Genomic DNA, 19,269 nt, shown 5'->3' on the forward strand with positions numbered 1-19,269 from the left:
TTACTTTCATTTGGGTCTTATGCTATTTGGAGGATAGAAAATGTAATATTGGAAGTATTCTCAAAGATAGGAAGAAGCAAAATTAAAATGTGAGCCCTATGCGTCCACTCTATTAATCAAAATCACCTGATCTAGGAACTCCTGAGACCCTGGGAGCAGAATTTAGTTATTGCTCCATATTGGCATAGTGGTTCAGAAGGCTGTGGATTTTGATGTTCTTGCTTCCCAACTAGAATCTTATCTCTGACGGTTATACAATTATTATGAAATCTTCATTAATCTGTATAATGCTCATTAATGTTTGCTGGTGATGCTGTCTTAATATAGAATATGAATACCTGATATTTAAGCTTGTATTGTGTCTCCGATGTTTTGAAGTCCTTTCACAGATTACAGCAACCCCATGAAATAACAAAGCATTGCAATACCTATTTTATAGCTACAGAGAGAAAAAGTGCTTTATCCAAGGTTAAGCAATAGAATTAGGGCCAATATCCAAGTCTTTTAGTTTTGAGTCCAAAATAATGCCACTCTTTCTCCTGTTGTGGAGGTGTTGTCTCAGTAATGGCTGTGGGTTTGGATGGCTCCAGCAACACCTACCCTGCCCAAAGAATATGTATCTGTGTGTGTGTGTGTGTGTGTGTGTGTGTGTGTGTGTGTGTGTGATGGGACACAGCTTAGTAAGTTTATAGGTATGGTTTGCAGCAATGAAATAAAATAAACAATAGTTCCAACTTAGCAAACACTGGAAACCAAAAACAGCCAATAAAAGTGAACAATGAATTTTGGTCAGTTTCCTGGGCTTTTGAGCTGCAATGAGATTTTATGGCTACACCACAGCCAAAAGTTAGCAAAGGATGAAATCACAAGCCACTATTTCACTGCTCATCGGAGCAGTCAGAACGCTGGCTAACTTTTACAGTGTTTACGATTTGCGATGCACATAACCTGTATTATCTCATCTAATCCTGAGGTACGTTCCTCGTTGTCATCCCTTTTTCAGGTGGAGAAACAGGAACACAGAGAATTTAAGTAACGTGCACAAGGTCTCAGGGTTACCAAGTGGCAGGTGGAGCCTACAGCTGGACGCAGGATGTCTGTTCTTCATCACCGTGCCCACTTCCCTGCCATCAAATATGCATTTACAGTTCTGGCTGCTTTACAAATATGATTTCTACACTGACACCTAGTAATCTTCATTGTTGCACTGTGTATGTATTTGTAGTCCTTTTACCAGAAATGGTGACGCCTGTTCTGGTTTCATTTCAGTCATAGCATGCTTTAAGGGCTTAGTCCGCACCAGATACATGTGAGATGTTTTCTCATTCATCTCAGTTAATCCTCACTTGGGAGATTGGAATTGTTTTGCTCATTGGCAGATAGAGAATGTGAAACTGGGAGAAAGTAAGCAACCTGCTGAAGTACAAGGCCAAGTAAAAAGGCTGCAATTCAACCCCAGCCTGATTCCATGCCCTCTTGGCCTCTCCCTGCACCTGAACATGAGGCCACAGTTGGGGGCAGGGATGGGGGTGGGGGCAGCGCACTGAGCTTTTCAGCCTAGCCTTGCTAGAAGGGATAGAACCAGCACACAAAATAAAAACATTCCAGATTTGCAGGATTACCTTCTCCCCACATGGGGGCCAGGAAGTCTCCTCTCTCTTAGCATGTTTCATTAACACTAAGTAATCAAGCCCAGTTTCTCTTTCCTTTTCCTGGGCCCTAGTAATCTTTTTCACTTTATAAAACTACATTTTTATTTTTAATCAAATGCACTCTATTATTTCTGATTCTCTTCTTTCCTTTTGGAGAGGGTGAACCGTATTTGGTTTTCAATTTGCATCCCTGTAAATGGTTTTTGCTCCAAAAGCACAGAACAATGTGATGTTACAAAGATCAAGATCATCTGTTTAACTAGGGTAGAGCTAATCCCAAACTTATTTCTATCTGTGCTGGGTAGAAAAAGGATAAACATTGGGGAGAATGCTGGTATTTTTAAAAATCCATGTGCTATGTTCAGGGACCAGGAATTATTTTAGACAGGCATGACTAATTTTTTCTTGTGTTTAACTATCATTTGCAAAATATCTCAAGTATAGTGAGCACAAGAGCCTCTCAAATACACACATTTCCCGCACATATCCACACCTTCACACAGTGTTATGGGCACACATTTCCTCAATGCCCCAAAGTGAAAAAAAAAAAAAGCTGGTTTAAGAATAAACCTCTTCTCTGAAAAAACATTTGCATTGGATTAAAACCACACTAAATTTCTTCCTCTAAAAATATTTGGTAGTGACTTTATTCTGTTAAGAGCAGTTGTTTTATTTCACAGAAAATGCAAATAAAGCCGTACCATCATGGAAGTTGATGGGTTTTATAAATGAACTTACAAAAATGAAGTTGGTCTGTTTGAAACATTATTGTCTTTATTCAACTATCCACTGGAAAGGTCCCTAATATGTCAACTAACATGGAATGGATAACAGTGGAATAACTTTGGGCTTGGTGTAGGAAGTTATTTGGATGCAATTACTTTTTGAGGAGATGTAAGCAGCTTGTGTGTGTGTGTGTGTGTGTGTGTGTGTGTGTGTGATTTCTCATAGTCACTTTTTTTTACAACTACTCTGTTGTAGCTTATTCTGCACTCCCAATAAAGGCTAATACTTCTGTAAGAGCCAGATCCTTGAGAAATGGTGTGTATGAGATTGTGGACTTAGCATTTCATAGAGAGAGAAATCCTGTGCCGTTTTAACATAAACCAAAGAGATTATGTGACTTAGTGGGCTCTGGGATCACTTATATTTAGTGTGTGAGCGAAGATATTGGATCTCAGTAATTGCAACCATTGGGTTAACATGGCAGTTATTCGAAATGAATGACTCATGTAGGTGAGCCTTCAAGGTTATGGGTCACTGAAAAGCTTTCCCTAGATTCTGCATACAGCTGCTCACTGATCAGGGCTTTCCTACATTGCTGGGGTCTCCTGGTGGCAAAGGCCAAGCTCTTCTCTCTTTCCCTCTCTCTTCTGTGTGTGTGTGTGTGTGTGTGTGTGTGTGCGCATGTGTGTATGTGAGAGAGAGAGAGAGAGAGAGAGAGAGAGAGAGAATGTGTGTGTCCATGTGAGAAGAGACTTCTCATCTCAGGTGTACTGTTTATGGAAAGAGCAGTGAAGACAGGGGACGTGGGCTTCTTAGTGAATCTGCTTATAAGTATTTATTTATTTATTTATTTATCATAAGCCTGCTGCTGCTGGAGTTTTGGAAATGTCCTATATCCGGCCCTGGGTAAGTATTTATATGTAAAAACCAAAATATACATTTAAGATGTAAGTGCTCTACTATATGTAAGTGACACCTATGTAATCAAAAAGTTGAGAATCACTTCATTTACAAATAACGTGTTATTTTGTCAGTATTAATTTTTGCACATGTTACAGTTTCACTTAGTTTTCTTTTGGACCCTCTCGGAATTCCTAACAGTAAGTGACAATGGTGGTTTGGGAGAAGATGCACATTTTTAACAGCCATCAGTTGGATCTCTGAGCTGCGCTTGCTCAGCTCTTCAGGCGTGTCCCCAGCCTTCCACATTATGTCTCTTTCGCAGTGGAGAGTTTGCTAAAAGAAATTTTTCTAGAGTTCCATCGTACTTGGGGTTTTCCATTCTTGGTAAACAGTGCCTCGGTCCCTTATGTTTGACACACAGGTGGTCCCCTTCCTGCGATTATTGTAGAAAAACAATGTAGAATTGTAAAATATGTAAAACGAACCAGAAATCCTTAAATGAAAAAGAATGAGGCCAATACAATGGAAGCCATGATCCCAATAACAGAAAATAGGATCATGTGGCTTTATTTCTGAGCAGCTGGCCCTCCTGACCTCTTAAAAAAGCTACACATTATTGATGCATTCACAAACAACTTGTTTTTACCTTGTGCTGACAGTCAGGCAAGTGGGAGGTTAGAGAAAAGAAGGGAAGGCCAGGCAAGGGGATTGCTTTGCTGTACAGTCTTGGTTTCCCGGCCTTGGCTGATGGAATTATTGTTTATTTTTTTAATTTTCAGAGGTAGGCTGATGACAGCTGAAGAAGACTGTATTTGCTGAGGAGCAGCATGATGGTAGAGAGGAGCAGAGCTCCTGAGGGAGACCTAATGGTTCCTCTCCTTCCTGCACGGAGATAAAGACTTATAATAAGCGTGCATGTTCACCATCTGGCTCTGTGCATGTGGTCCTTATGGAGGGGAAAGCAGCACAATCTGTAAATGATCAGGAGCCATGGCGCTCTCTCCAGAGAATCCACGATGCAATCAAGGTGACAGATGGCATGGCCACTGCTGTGGCCTCATGGAGAAGATCAAAATCACCTTCAATAAACTCTGACTGAAATGGGCATGAGCACCTCAAAAAAGTCAGTTTGTCAGTCAAACTGCGACAGCAAGCTGCATTGGGGAAACATAGCGGCCAGCTCTCTGTTTTCAATCGTTTCCGTCTGACTGGGCCTGAACTATGATCTTTCTCAAATTGTCCTTTCTGTTTAGCTGAAGCAGGCCAGCAAATTGCCAGATTCATTGCTTTATTGAAGAAAATTGAAAACACGATGTCCTCAATTCCGGGGACGCGCGACTGGCAGGTGCTGGGACACCCAAGCGCTGAGAGTAGATCCCCGTGTCTTCAGCCCAAGTTTGCTCAACTTTAGGCAGATTTCTGGATATGAAAATAAAATGCAAATATGTGCCTGGCCTGGAAAGACCAGCTGGCAATGGATCTGTGAAGGGTATTAGATGTCCAATAAATGTGTGTAGAATAAACACATGCTTGAAACGAGAAGGAGGAAGGGAGGAAGGAAGGAAAGAGATGAAGTCTCCGTGTTGTTGGTTCCATGTATTTTGACAGCAGGCTGCCTTGATGATAGATTCGCTATCCATTTCCTTTTCTGTGCATGTTTATCGAATATAGATTGCTGTGAACTTGAAGCCTGGGACATAAGATCAGTGAAATACAGGTGTAACATTTTGTCCTAAACAAATTGTGTAGAATTTGTAGAGGTCAACGAGTTCAGACAAATTTCCGTTTTTGACCCCCTTCCTTCCACAGCTGAAACATTTTTGAAAGGTCTAACTGCTCATAAAACTAGAGGGGGATGAGTAAAAGTTACCTGTAGTGGGAGAAAAATACTGTACTGTCTTTTTGAGAGGTAAGGGCACTGACTTCAGGTCAAAGATGATGGATCTTAATGAAAGGACTCTCCCCCTCCCTCTCCCTCCTCCTCCCTTGGCAGAGTTCCACTGTTGTTCTTCCTCCCAAGCTCCAGGAAATGTACATTTCAAGCAAAAGTCGACTTTCCCAACCTTGTGGTTTCCCCAGAACCCTGTATCTGTTCTCTGATCCTGGTGTTTTATATTATTAAGCCTGTGAGGAGATCTCACAATTCCAACATCCCATTGATTTTCCTACTCGAGACCATAATCTTCTAGTTTGCACACTTGCTTTATTTAAAATCCAAATCCTGCTCCTGCCCCTGTCCCCATACTCCATGTTGTAAATTATTTGCTTGACAGCTGAGAAATATCTTACTATTGGGTCCTGGATTCTCATAATGGCTTTCTTTTCCCTCATAGTTGCTTCTGAATGCTAATGTCCTGCTGTAGAGATTTATAAACAACTGAAGGACTTCAGCTCTAATCTGTGTACACAAAGCGAGAGAAACTATGAAAAGGGGCTCATATTTTGAGTAACAGAAATAGCAAGAACTTCATATAAGGACTGTCTTTTCACAGAACATGTAAGTGTAGCTGACTTGTTATGTGTCACAGTTCCATGTGGTCTCCTGGGAGCCAGGGACTAAATTTATTCAGGAGAAAATATCTATGGAGTGCTGAACACCTACTAGGTATAGGCTGTGTCAGGAGCTGAGAAATAAAACTTCATAAAGAAAAGTAGGTATCACACAGCACTTTTATGGGCATTCTCCCCTCGGGCTGGCTCTCTGCTGAGCCCGTTTGCATTCTCATCAATAATAGCTCTTGTGGAACACAGGACCCAGACGTGTGGGCTGGTGGGAGCATGCTGTCCTGTCCCTGGAGACGCTGTGTGTATTCTCCATCCTGGCCTTTGGCTCTCTGGAATGACAGGCTCTGTAATAGACATGTTCATCAACACGGCCACAAGGAGGGGTGGCAGGATGGGTCATTTCTGTCTATCGGTAGCAGTTTCTTCCCCCCAGACTCCAGCTGCTCACATGGAGTTATGCTTCAGAAAGGCAAATGGGTCTAATCCTTTCCTGAAGGAAAAAGATTATATGGGGAAATTCAGCAGGGGCCAAAAGGTTGAAGTAGCCTACACTGGAACACGAATGTTGCGAGGCAACCAGCAGGAAACTTAGTAATCAGAGCTCGGCCTAAATTCAGATAATTACGTTCAAGTTCTCTCTGGCATGCAGTGTCACCTGATCGTCTGCAAATTGTGTAACCATATATCATTACTCTCTTTTATGTCCTATCATTCCTAAATAATAAATTGCTTAGAGAAAGTTTCTTGTGGTAATTTGCAAATGTGAGTCTGAAAGCAGAGCTTTTCCTTTATAATGCTGCACATATACCCTTGCTCTCTCGGCCCGTGGGTGCGGCAGGTAAGAAGATATGCAGATCTTCAGATCCCACAGGCTCTGAAACTCACAAGGAGGATGGCTTGTGGTCAGAATATGGACAGTAGCTGCAACATGGACTGAATAATTTTTAATCATGGAGAGTGCTTTTTATTTTAATGTTTTGAAAGATTGACACAATGCTGAAAGGAGAGGCTACACAGAAATTTTAAAAGGTGCACACAAGAAGATAAGCAATCTATTAAAAACTCAGATTTTGAAAGCATGCCATTGGCCTGAAATGGCGTTGGGGTAACAGTAATAATGAATGGTGATTTCCCAAGTTCTCTGTGCACCAAGCCGTTTGGACTTCTCAAGAGGACAATGCTGTCTTCTTTCAAAAGAGGGAGTAGATGGCTTGCTACCAGTAAAACAGCTCAGACATAGCTCTACTGATTTGGGAACAAAGAAATGGAATGTGGTTTTGTGTGTGTAGGATGTCATCATATGAGCTCACACCAGCTCTAAATTGGGTATTTGGAGGCTACTACATCTTTTGGTCAGATTTCAAATCAAACCCTCAATATCTGCATTTTTCTGTCCATGCTTCTCTGAACAAGAATGATGGTGAATGAGGATGCCACCCTGTACCTCAAATGTTTCTCAAGCTGCTGGTGTGTTTTGGTTCAGCTTGCATGATTTTTTATACCAGTTTGTGACTTAAAAAAAAAAAAAGCTCTCAGCAAAATATTTCTGTTATAGTATGATGTTGTGCTTAGAAAGGTTAATAAACATTTTACAGAACACATTCATGTTTCGTTCTACTGATTGCTTGACACTCATTTTAATCTTCCTCAGGCTAGCAGTGAGCGAATGGTTCCTGTTTCCCATTAGATTCCTCCACCCTCCATAACGAATGAGCTGTTGATTTGATTTCAATGAATTCTCTTTGGTGAACAATTCACTATAACAAATGCTTTCTTTGGCCATAAAACCATTTATCCTCCATACAGAAATGCTATTTCTGGGGCATTTTGTGCTGGTGTAGGGCATAGTTCTGTTCTTGGGGGTTCTTATAATCAGAAACAGCCCACTTTCCATTCTTCCCCATGACACTTAAAAAATTATTAAGGTCATTTTTTCCATGCTTCTCCATAAGTGTATGAAGACTCTAAAGCAGCAATGTCCAAGAGACGTAGGATGTCATCTACAAATGTGAGTCACGTAAGTAATCATTCCTTTTCGAAGAGCCATATTTTTAAAAAGTAAAAAGCAAATTAAATTAATTTTGATAATAGATGTTATTTAATCCATTAGATAAACAAAATGTATTGTATCCATACAGTAGAATATTTTTTAGTCATAAAAGGAATGAAATTCTGATCCATGATACAACATGGATGGACCTAGAAAACATTATGCTGAATAAAATCGGCCAGATGCAAAAGTACAAATTGTATGATCCCATATGAAGTATCTAGAGTTGTCAAAAATCAAGACAGAAAGTAGAAATGTAGTAACCAGAGACGGGGATGGGGGGGGGGGGAGGAGAAATGGGAAGTTAGTGTTTAATGGGTACAGGGTTTCAGTTTGGGAAGAAGAAAAATTCTGGAGATGGATGGCGGGTGATGGTTGCACAATAATATGAATGTTCTTAATACCACTGAATTGTTTTTAAAGATTAAAACTGTATTTTGTATTATGTATATTTTACCATACACACACACACACACACACACACACACGGATCAGATCATGCCATTCTTTTCCTTAGAAACCTCCTCTGTCTTCCCATCACTTTATAAACTATTTTTAAAAAAATTTTAAATCTTTATTTATTTTTGAGAGACAGACTGCGAGCAGGGGAGGAACAGAAAGGGAGACACAGAGTCTGAAGCAGGCTCCAGGCTCTGAGCTGTCAGCCCAGAGTCAGATGTGGGGCTCGAACTCACGAACCTCGAGATCATGACCTGAGCCGAAGTCAGACGCTTAACTAAGCCACCCAGGTGCCCCTCCCCTGCCCCCCTCCATCACTTTATGAACATCCGAGTACCCTTTCCATGAACTTTGCATTCCTGTGTACCTGGCTTCTCCGGCTACCTTTTCCTGACTTTGCTACTTACAGGCCATGTGATCTTCTGTAATTTACTTAGCCTGCTTAAGCTTCAGCTTATTTATATATAAATTTGGGATAATTTTAATCTGTCAATCACATGGGATTAGTGAGCATTCAAATAAAATAATACGTGTAAAGTGCTTAGCACAGTACCTGCCTGCACCTAGTAAAGTCTAAATGCAGGCTTAGCTATTAAACTGTGCAGTTGTTATGTGTATATTTTCACATCACATGTTTAACACATTATACATGTATAATTAATTACTTTAGAAGACCTGAATAAAAGATACAGCAGGCAAATCAGTGATGTGTGAATAGAGAGGGGGCATGTATATGTTAACAGGGTTATTTGTTGAAGAGTGGTCAATGTAACCATGCTGACCTAAGCTTTAGGACAACATCGTCTAACACATAGATGGGTACAAAGCTTTCTGTAGAAAAGATTACTCCCGTGGAGCCAGCATGTCACAGTGGTCATTTCTGTTGATCTGGTCGTCGTTTTTCATGCATTTTGCAGAGCATCAACATTGGCTAAAGAAAACTGAGCCATATCAGAAATATCAGAAATTTTCAGTTTGGCACTTTCCTACAAACAATATTTAGAGGGAATTCATTGTTTCACGAAATGAGGCAGACATCACTTGCATTCACAAATAGCTATTCCCAAGGGAAGGTTCATTTGCATCACTGGATCCACCTTGACCCCTCCTTCCACTTCCCCCCACAGCCAAGATCTGGGCCAGTGTGGAAGTGGTCTAACTGGCTCACCTCTGTATGTGACCAAATCAGCTTGTTTTTACCAAGATTAAAATTGGTATTTTAATGGCTATGACATTATTTTCTTTTTTTCTATCCTTTTCTTTCTTTCTTTCCTTCAAACACTTAGAAGCAACACTTTGAAACATTTAAAGCATAATCATTCTGTTTTCTGCTACATACATGGTGAATGCAATCCATCCCTGAACATTTAGAATCTGGAGACCTTTGCTATCCGTTTTCTAGGGCTCCTGCTCTGTTCTCTCCTGTTTCCTGGCTAGCAACAGGGAACAATAGAAAAACTCAACTAGTTCAAATTAATTAACAGGTTTTGGGGACAAGGAGAAAACATACTTAAAACGAAGTAAGTTGTTGTTCTATGATCTTTTTGAGTCCTAAGAACAGCATTTGGTTTAAACAGCATTTGTTTTTTTAAAAAAATCACCACACACACAAAAAAATGAAGAAAGTACACCTTCAGAACCTTTCCTAGCCAATTCTCTGGCCAAGTAACTTCTCTGGGGCTCTAGGTTTCCTTCCCATTTAATAGTAGTATTGCCAGTTCTATGATATAAGAAGTGTTAGCTATACTGCAACATTTATCATCTTATAAGCTAATAAAGAACCAGACATCCAGAATGCAGGTTTGGATTCATTTCCTACTTATCTATTATTTTTACCATGAAAGGATTGGAAAATTATTTAACGTAAGGGATTACTATCCCACAAGACTATTGGAATAATGGATTTGCGTGTGGGTGGTAGTTGGGCACGATTTTACATTACATATTATTCTGACAATTCAACTTTGAAATAACCCATTGCTAGTAAGAAGCTGCCAAGCACACAAAGGGTTTGAAACTCTGAACAATATGCAGGAACAGTTATTAAGGGCTGAATTCGATGAACAAAGTGAGATCTGTATTTTGGCTATTTTACATTATCTCACATTTGTTTTTTGTTTTATGTTTCTTAAATTTGACTATAATTGCAAAAAAAAATTACTGATCCAGACTCTATTTTGCAGATGACTAGACAGTTTCAAGATACAACTTAAATTTTATTTATTCTGATTGCTATGTTGGAACAAAATGATAGTCAATAAGTATTTTATTGGAAGGCTATAATTTCTATAATTCTTTGGAGACTTCATTATCTGAAGATATGCTATGTGGTCAGGAGATATAGGGAGGTATTTATAGAAACCTTAGATATAGAATCAATTATTAAAATTTTATAAAAGTAAAACTCCAATGTTGGGCTTAAGAATATGAACAGTTGGTTTTATATTTTCAGTTGATGACTGGGTTTTACATCGGACTGTTGAGTAACAGAATAATGAAATTTGTGGGTTTCCTGAGGAAATTATTTACTTTTTATTTTTATCTTGTCAAAGGAAAGGTAGCCTTCTTGTCTGTTTTGCAAATAACGAGAAAAGTGTGAAGACACACAAACACAGGAGAAGAAGCCAGTGGGTCTAGATTCAATAGGTCAGACTCAATTTTTAGAAAGGATTTCTCAGTTAGGCTTTCTCTGCCTAACAGACGCAGAACCTTAGGCAAGGGCCTGCAGGTATCCTGGCCTCCAAAGACTTTTCTTATGTCGGTTGTGGCTAGATGTGACAACTCAAGGTGCACAACTAAAATTTGTAAAGGCTGCCAGAAAAGCCACAACAACAATAGCATGCCCCTACTTAAAATATTTAGGTCTATAGCATATTCAGCTCCTCTGAATAAGGTTTCACTGTTTCTACAGTTTCTTCCAGTGGCCAATGCAGGTGGGGACTGTTGAGTCATTTGTACCTCAGCCACAGTGTGGCGGAGAAGAAATACCCCTTTGTGCAATAAAAGGCGTTTTCTCCAGCAGAGCATCCTTTTGTGAGCACATCATCCAGATGGCCATTTCCGTCTGTCTCCAGGGGTGAACCAAGCAATAGAGCAGCATAAAGAGGATTAAAAACACTATTTTCTCCAACCTCCATTCTCCCCAGTGTCACTCCATTTCCTCTTTCAACACATTAAGCACTATTAGCAACTAACTTGTTTCATAAGATTTTACTTTATTCAAAATGTTTCTTAGGATTGGAGGAATGGATGTCCGAAATCTGTAAGGCATTTGGCTTTCCTTTTTCAGACATAGTTAACTTCATATACAGGAGGATGGTACAAAGAAGAAAAGTTTGAATAATACATGATGAGTCATTTCTAGTGAGTTAAGTCTAGCCCAAATGTTTCTAGGTGTACAAATCTTCAATCTTACTGCTATGTGGTTAGCTCCTGGTTGCTCCTGGTTAACTATTAGAATGAGGAACATGCACCAGAAAGAATGCAATGCATTAAGATAAATATTAAAACAAAAGTAGATAATGGCCTTAATAAATTCATAGCTTATATAGTATGTCACACATTTTATGTCCTTAATAGATTTCCTTTGTCTTACAAACAATAATTAAGCAATATTATAAATATAAGTAGGGAAATATAAGAATGAAGCATCTTACTGATACATACTATTCCTATTTTAATTATTCAACTTATTTTATTTAAAATTTTTTTTTAACATTTTATTTTTACTTTTTAAATTTACATTCAAATTAGTTAGCATATAGTGCAACAATGATTTCAGGAGTAGATTCCTTAGTGCCCCTTACCTATTTAGCCCATCCCCCTCCCACAACCCCTCCAGTAACCCTCAGTTTCTTCCCCATATTTAAAAGTCTCTTCTGTTTTGTCCCCCTCCCTGTTTTTATATTATTTTTGTTTCCTTTCCCTAATGTTCATCTGTTTTGTCTCTTAAAGTCCTCATATGAATGAAGTCATATGATTTTTGTCTTTCTCTGACTGACTAATTTCACTTAGCATAATACCCCCCAGTTCCATCCACTGGAACTGGTAGTTGCAAATGGCAAGATTTCATTCTTTTTGATTGCCGAGTACCATTTTATTTATTTTTGTGAGAATTAGAGAGAGACAGGGTGTGAGCAGGGAAGGGGCAGAGAAAGAAGGGGACACAGAATCTGAAGCAGGCTCCAGGCTTTGAACTGTCAGCACAGAGACCGACACGGGGCTTGAACGCATGAATTGTGAGATCATGACCTGAGCCAAAGTCGGATGCTTAACTGACTGAGCCGCCCAGGCACCCCTCAACTTATTTTAGATGATTAGACTGAAAAGTACATATCTGACCTATACATCCCATGAATCTTACTTTATTATGAAAGGGCTATATTACTTTTCTGATTCAGACAATTTAAAAATATAGAATATCGGGGCGCCTGGGTGGCGCAGTTGGTTAAGCGTCCGACTTCAGCCAGGTCAGGATCTCGCGGTCCGTGAGTTCGAGCCCCGCGTCTGGCTCTGGGCTGATGGCTCGGAGCCTGGAGCCTGTTTCCGATGCTGTGTCTCCCTCTCTCTCTGTTCATGCTCTGTCTCTCTCTGTCCCAAAAATAAATAAACGTTGAAAAAAAAATAAATAAAAATATAGAATATCAAATTAACCACTTGAATAACACAATGAATTTTGGAATCATATAAAATAACTTAAAGAATCAAAAGGCTAAATTTACATATGAACATTCTTTCCAACAATCCCCAGTTTATAACATCAGAAATATAGTTTTCTTTCTTCCTCTGCTCCTTATCACAAGAAGAGGATACGAGGGTGGAGTGGGGACCGAAGAAGATAGAGATGAGAACTAATTTTGGTAAAGGACAGTGACCAAGAGCAAGAATTGTAAGTTCTAGACTGGGCTCTAAATTCTAAATTGGACTGTCCAGTCTTGTGTGAGCCATTGTCTTCTTTGTCTATTGAGATAGCAGCCTTGTCTATTGAGTAGCGCAGGCTTGGAGAAATACATATACCTAGGTTGAAATCCTCATTTCAGCTCTTACTAGCCACATGACCTTGAGACATCCTCACCTTTTAAATGTGGATGTCAATAGCTATGCTCCAAAGTGGTTGGGAGAATCCAATGAGATTATATTGGTAAAACATCTAACGCAGTGCTTGTTACATAGCACATACCCAGTAAGTACAGCTCTTCATTATTTTCAAAGGAAGTGGTTAGATCAGTTCCCTATGAGTGGTAGTATTCTGTGATCCAGGAGCTGGTTGCTGGCATCCAAATTTTGGCTCGGGTAATCTGCTGACACCCTGCCCCCACCACATATGTGGTAGCCATGCACTGGTAAGAGTTCCCAGTCACACACAGCAGGTCACGTTCCAGACAAAGACATTGGCTCAGCTTAGTTTAGTGCCTAGTTTGGAAGCAGGACCCCCCGGAACTGTGTAATCACAGTGTTACACGGAACTGTGTAAACGTGCCTCAGCCACGTTTTAATCCTCCACCATGACTGACTAACCTATTTTTTTTCCCCAGAGCTGCTATAAAATCAGAGAAGGAAACTAGCCCCAAGTCATAGCCCTGTGGTTCTCTGTCATATACACTCTCTTGGTTTCCATCCAACCTTATTTTAAATATCCCTAGGGATGCGTTTTCATCACTTTTCTTGCAATATTTTTCTTAAATAATAATTTTTACTGTCAGAAAGTTTTCTCTCCTATTCAGGGTAAAATTTTCTTTCCTTCCTTACACTTCTAGCTATCCTGTCCTAAACCCGATTAAATAATTCTTACTGCCTGTTCAGTATTTCCCCTGTCAGATTTTTGTAGTCAATTATTGGTCCCCCCTCAGCCATTACTTAGCAACACCAGACATAATCTTTATCTTTAATCATTTCTCATAACTCACTCCTCCATCACCACCATCATTATTCTCTCCTCTGAATTAATCCATCTGTTCTTCTGAAGGTAACCTCAGTGTCTTAGGAGCATGTTCCCTGGAAGTGAAACACATACCTATATTTATTTCAAATTTTACTGAAATAACATAACAGTACAGACACTCTTTTTTTTTAATTTTTTTTTAACGTTTATTTATTTTTGAGACAGAGAGAGACAGAGCATGAATGGGGGAGGGTCAGAGAGAGGGAGACACAGAATCTGAAACAGGCTCCAGGCTCTGAGCTATCAGCATAGAGCCCGACGCGGGGCTCGAACTCACAGACTGAGAGATCATGACCTGAGCCGAAGTCGGACGCTTAACCGACTGAGCCACCCAGGCGCCACTACAGACACTTTTGAAAACAAAGAAAAATTGACATGTTATTCTAACATGATGGTTATTGTTACCTTTGTCTTTTCCATTTTTATTTTTTTTTCAAAGGTAAAGGTGTGGAAAAAATGTTTACTCATATAATGTAGGTGGGATTTAAAACAGATGCAATTATTTAGAAGTTAATTTGTGATATATATTGAAGCTTTTACCTTATGTTCTTTGATGGAGCACTTCTGCTCATAGAAAGGAGAAAAGACCTTTACATATGATTTGAAGTTACTGCGAGAGTGCATCTTCTGGAATCTAACTTGTTATATTTAGGCAAGATTCAGGTAAAATCTAACAAAGCAACATTATCTTTCCTAGGACTCTGTGGAACAGAAATGCCTATAGATTTTGTTGTTACCGTTGTGAAGAAATGGACATTTGTGATAGACATTAGCCATGAGGAGAGTCTAATCCTGGCCCTCCAAAAATTAGGTTTGAAAAAACAGAGAGGTATTTTCATACTATGAGAAAAGTAAAGAGGCATGCAAATCCCCTGTCTCCTCTTGAGGAGAGGGGCTGGAGCAAGCTGTCAAGCACTCTATAGATGGTGCTCCTGCCTAGAAGAAACTCTATAGGAGAAGGCAGTCTGGGAAGTCCATCCTTTTGGGAGGGGGTCACCGTTAAATCCTAATAATGTGCTATCACATCTAATTATTGCCAGTTACAAATTTCTTGGAGAGAAACTCCCATCCCTCCTACTACCAACTTTATTAGAGAATTCTGCTAACTTGGCTGTCTGAGAAAAGTTTTCCACAGAAAAAATAAGAAACTATCCCTATAGCCCAGCAATACAGTGGACTTGGGTATTGCCAGTGTCAATATAAATCCTGGAAGAAAATCGGTGTGTCTTCTCTTCAAGAGGGAAGGAACCAGCAAAATAGATTAGAAGGGATTGTGAATACTTTTCTCAGGCCAGGTGAACCAGAGAGAAATGTGTTTTTAATCTTACTGCTTTCTGGATCTGTGTGTGTGTGTGTGTGTATGTGTGTGTTTGAGGGGGGGTGACCAAGTAGCTGATTTAAAAAACACAATTAGTTGTGTGGGGGCACATGGGCATTGATTCACTTTCTCAATAATGCATTCATTCAACAATCACTTGTTGAGTGTCTATTATATGCCTTGTATTTTCCTAGGTGCTGGTGATGCAGCAAAAACAAAACATATTCAAGTCCTCCATTATGGAGCTTACTTTCTAATAGTAATTGGAGGTAGATACAAACACAGGGCTGCATTGCCTTCACAACTGAGTTGTGAGGGATAGATATGCAAGAAAACGAGTGACAGTAAAACTGGGCACAGTGTAAGGAAGGCTGGAAAATAGCCGGACTGGAAGACATCTATATGGAAAAAAGTCATGGGAATTTGGGCTTTGACTGAGGTCATGTGCTGGATGGGGTGTGATGTAATCTCTTCTTATACACTGCCAAATCTTCTTTTAGTCCAGAGAAATAACAATTAAAAATTTTTTAATGTTTATTTATTTTTGAGGATGAGAGACAGAGTGCGAGAGGGGAGGGCCAGAGAGAGAGGGAGACAGAATCTGAAGCAGGCTCTAGGCTCTGAGCTGTCAGCAAAGAGCTGGACGTGGGGGCTCCAACTCTTAAACCGTGAGATCACGACCTGAGCCAAAGTCGTTTGCTCAACTGACTGTGCCACCCAGGTGCCCCCAGAGAAATAAAAATTAAATGTTTCCTGAGATAACATTTCTGTGGACTGTAGTGACAGGACCAAGGTCTGCACTGTAATGGCCTTGAGAGTGGGAGGGTGAGTAAGCAGCCGCAAAGGGAAGTACACATCTAGGTAACATCCACCTCCATGCTGCGTGTGCCTATAGTGAGCTTAGAAAAAGTTGTTAACATGTTATCTCTTCATCTCTGGGCATTTGGGGATGTTTTTCCCTGTTTTACCTTCCAGCATTAATTTTTTTAAAAAAGAGTAATAGTATCTTAAAATTGTGTTTACAATTTTGGTATCACCTTAAGATTTCTATGGTTCCAATTTTTACCCCCTCATTGAACATTTTGTTTTGTAACTCGTTCTAATTTCAGAATAGGGGAAGGGAAGGAAAACTAAGATAAAAACAGAGAGGGAGGCAAACCATAAGAGACTCTTAAATACAGAGAACAAACTGAGGGTTGCTGGAAGGGAGGGAGGTGGGGGGATGGGCTAAATGGGCAATGGGCAGTAAGGAGGGCATTGTTGGGATGAGCACTGGGTGCTATGTGGAAGTGGGAAATCACTAGATTCTACTCCTGAAACCATTATTACACTGTATGTTAACTAACGTGGATTTAAATAAAATTAAAAGCAATAAAAAAGAGCAACGCAGTTTGTCTGCATGTCACTTTGTTCTGTTTCTTCCTTTACTCCCAGAGGGTTTTCCTAATTTAATTTTTATGTGAAAGTTCAAAACTCTGGTGATTGCTCCATAGCATTCAGTTCGGGGGTCCCCAACTTAAAATGAATTTTTTTCATCCAGAAAAATATAAAAATGATTATGGGGTGAGGAAGTCAGAACTCTACTGAAAGAGTCTAGGGGGTGAGATCATTATCGTAAAATACACACGAAAGATTTGTTTAATCCATTGTGCTTCACATTTTGGTCTCCATTTCTCAAGAAATGTATCTGCATTTGGAACACTTTTCCTAAGAACTCTGGTTAGAACTCTTCTCAGAACCTCTCTTTTAGAAACTGTTATTACTCTGTCCTTATTTATGTTAACACTAGAACATATGTGTCCAATATTGTATTTGTCTTGCGTACGGAGTTTGCAGTTTACACGAACAAATGAATAAATAATGGCTCAAATGTTTTTATATTGAGAAAAGGCTGATAACCAGATGTTTTTAGTTTGTACTCATAAATAAGAGGAAATTACACTGCAGCCTAAAATATTTTGGTTTTATACAGTGTGGAATTACTAATAGATATGTTTGTTCAGTATTAGAATGGGGTCATCATGTTTCTGGAAGAAATCTGTGTGAGCCATTCAGGGTGTTTCTCCAAAGCTGCAAATGGCCTCTTCTATGTGGCAGAAAACTGGTCTTTCCCTGATGCTCTGACTCAAGTGTTTGTCTTACAGATAAAATTGTTAGGCTTCTGTCCTTTATTCTATTTCTTTTTCTACTTTTTTATGCTCTTTCCTCATATCAATTTTTAATGTCCATGGGAAGGATGTATTTTTGTGCACATAAAGATTATTTAGAATTATTTATTTTATCTAGAATGATTATAACTTATAGTATTTTTTTATTGGATAGAGATTGTGTGCAAGTGAGGGCAGCAGGGCAGGGGAAGAGAGAATCTTAAGCGGGCTCCATGCTTAGCACGGAGCCTGACGTGGAGGCTTGATTCCTAGACCATGAGATCATGACTTGAGCTGAAATCAAGAGTCTGATGCTCAGCTCAGGCTCTGAATTACTATTCAGTGTTTATTAACTTAACATTTGGATTTTCATAATAAACAGAGAGCAGTCACCCATACTTTTTATCTGATTAAAATTCAATGGACAACAAGGACCCAAGCAATGGAGGGACCTGAAGTTTATAGTTTACAAGCTTCGTGGTTCACCCAGATGAGGTGCCGGCTGCAGGTGAATGATTCTGATATAAGTCCTTGTTTGCCAGGAAGTCCCAGATTGTATTTTTATTCTTGTTCAAATTTTAGTAATTCCCTTGTCATTCTGTCCTACTTTACATGACAAATTTATATGGTCACTCTATTTATGTTGACCACACAAACCGAGCCCAGCTGAGACATTTTGGGTTCTAACTTGAGCTTCTTTCTGCATTGCCTTTCTGTCCCAGTCTTAAAGTGAGGCAATCACATTGACCTACTTGTAGTGGATTGTAAGGCAACTTCCTGTTGTATGTTTTCCTATCATCTTAAAAGTCATTATTTTTGTATTACATAAATTAAGACAAAAAATTGAAAAGGGGCACCTGGGTGGCTCAGTCAGGTGAGGGTCCAACTCTTGATTTCAGCTCAGGCCATATCCCAGGTTCATGGAATCAAGCCCCATGTCAGGGTCTGCGCTGACTATGGAGCCTGCTTGGGACTCTCTCTCTTTCCCTCTGCCTCTCTCCCTGGCTCACACTTTCTCTCTCTAAAAAAAAATTCAGTGAACAATGAACTAAAGTTTGAGATTAAACTCCCATAAACAGAGTCTAATTTATAACTTAGTTACTTAAATTTCCTGAAACATTTAAACTATGTACCTTTTACTTCAAGATTACATATTTTAAACCAATTATTCAATTACCTACTTTAAAATAGAAGTGAAAGGTAAATTTGTCAGAATTTCAGTATGCAGAATATTTAACAATTTTGAATGTATTAATGCTGAATTTAAAACAGAATTGTCATATATATGTTGGTTTAATTTCATCAACTATTTTCTTCTAAATCTTTTTAAGGTTGGAAATATGTAGTAAGGCAATAGTTTTATCTTTTCAAAAAAGGTAAAGTATCCCCAAACTGGGAGAGTTACCATCCCAGAAGAAATTTTGCACCTGCAAAATGAGTAGAGGTTTTTCTGGATTTCAGTTACCTATGTTGGGTAGCAAACTACCCTTCAACTTACTGATATGAAACAGCCATTTTACTACACTCCCTGATTCTGTTGGTCAGGGGATGGCTTATTTCTGCTCCAT

This window comes from Acinonyx jubatus, chromosome F2 (assembly GCF_027475565.1).
Source record: "Acinonyx jubatus isolate Ajub_Pintada_27869175 chromosome F2, VMU_Ajub_asm_v1.0, whole genome shotgun sequence".
In the NCBI taxonomy this organism is placed as follows: Eukaryota; Metazoa; Chordata; class Mammalia; order Carnivora; family Felidae; genus Acinonyx; species Acinonyx jubatus.